Below are 1,955 nucleotides of genomic sequence, written 5' to 3'. Positions count from 1 at the left end.
TTTTTTTTTTTTCTGCATACTTCTTAATTGGAAGGATCAGCTGGTCTCTCAACAAAATTGATCAACTTCTCCTGACAGGAGTCAGGGTAAGGAGGACCCTCTTACCTTGATGGAAACAAATTGGATTCATGATGACAACTGGTTATTTTGCTGTTTGGCTGGTGAATTCTGGATTGTCTGTAAATGCGTGTGGATGTGTCGAAGCTCGACAGCACTCAGACTGAATTTGTGGAGCTGCAGCAGGGAGCTGGAGCAGCTGTTATCAGGACTGTGGTCTCCTTGGCAGCACTCATGAAGGTGGGAATAATCTGGAGAAGCTGTGAGCTCGACTCTTGGAGTAAAGGATCAATACGGCTGTTTGGAGTTTCCATCAGAGAAATATATACCAGCGAGACTTTAAAGGCAGAAACAACAATTACGAGTTCTGCCTGACCCAAACTGTGGCCTTGATGCCGGACTTATCTCAACTCCTCCTGGAATGTTCAGAAAATTACAAAGATGCTTTGACTGTTTCCTCACCCCTCCCTTCCCCAAGGACATGGACATGTGACAGAACCTCAGCTGAGCTGAAGATGAACGTCACCTCTTATCTGGACAATGGCTGGGGGGGGGGGGGGGGGCTCTGGACTATGCTACGTCTTTCCCTTAAAGATTCAATGTTTTCATGGCCTATATGTTCATGTATAACGTCTGTTTATGTTGCTTTGCTGTGGAGGTTTGTTTGATGCCTCAAATGGTGCCCTGTCTAGGACACGGAGTGAGAGATCTTTTTTTATGCCGTCTCTCCTCATGTTTTCTTTCCTTTTCTCACCTAAGAGAAATATTATTCTGAATAAGAAAAAGAGGCCGCGCTGATTATTTATAGCCGCAGCTTCGTGCACTCCGCCCATCTTCAGAAGACTGTACGTACATGTTCTCGTTGCATCTCGGTGCAATGATAATAAAGTTTATTCTGATTCTGACACAAACACACACACACACACTGCACTACATACTTAGCAAGTTTAAAACTTGTTTTTTTGTATTTTATTGACAAAATGGTACAAAAATAAACACAAAATGATGAAATCTTCTAAGTCCACGATCAATAATCCAGCTATAAAATCCAACAATGTTCAGTCAGGTCGTCTGAAAGGTTTATTTTCTTGCTGAGACATTTTGTCCTTCAGCTCATGTTCGGGCTGCTGTTGTTACGCCGTATTCTGTTTCTTTGACTGATGAAGCCTTCTGGATGGAAGGTGAAACATTTCAGCAAAAAAAAGAAACTGACCAGATGACCTGACTGAAAATTGTTGGATTATATAGCTGGATTATTGAGCATGGACTTTGTTGTTTAAGTGTAACTTTAGACTTGACGCCATGTTTCTGCACTTTGACCTTTCACCCCCTCAGCCTCAGATGTGTTAGAAACATTGATTTTGCAGTGAAGGATCACGAAGTGCTGAGAAGTTTAATTAACGAAGCTGATAGAGCGATTTGATTCCTCCTCATCGTTCTTCATTATCATTCTTTATTTATTATTATTTATTAATGATGAATAATAAAGTTTGACAAAGACGTTTAAACATTCTTCATATTTAACTTGGAGCTCACGTCTCATTCAGTGTTCTGCTTCATGAAACCAGGAACTCTCAGGGTTTTTTATTTGACAATAGTTTTACTCACAATTATATGATTTTTATTTAACACCATTTACAAAGAGATGATTCAGTTGACAACATCTTAGCAGTAAACAATTAAAAAATAAATAAACAAATCACAGTTTGTCATCAAATAATGTCTCGAGTTAAAACCATCAGTAATTTTTAAATTGCGGGTCTCGTTTCACTCGTCTGTACAGTCATTGTGGAACTTTTTTAAGAACAAAGAGGTTCTGCAGTTGTTCAGCCAGCTCTCTGAAGGTCCTTCGGGTCCTTCAGGTGCTTCGGATCCTTCAGGTGCTTCGGGTCCTTCAG

Source organism: Nematolebias whitei, chromosome 7, assembly GCF_014905685.2.
Source record: "Nematolebias whitei isolate Nwh7 chromosome 7, NemWhi1, whole genome shotgun sequence".
Taxonomy (NCBI): Eukaryota; Metazoa; Chordata; class Actinopteri; order Cyprinodontiformes; family Rivulidae; genus Nematolebias; species Nematolebias whitei.
Note: the sequence above shows the minus strand (reverse complement) of the source record.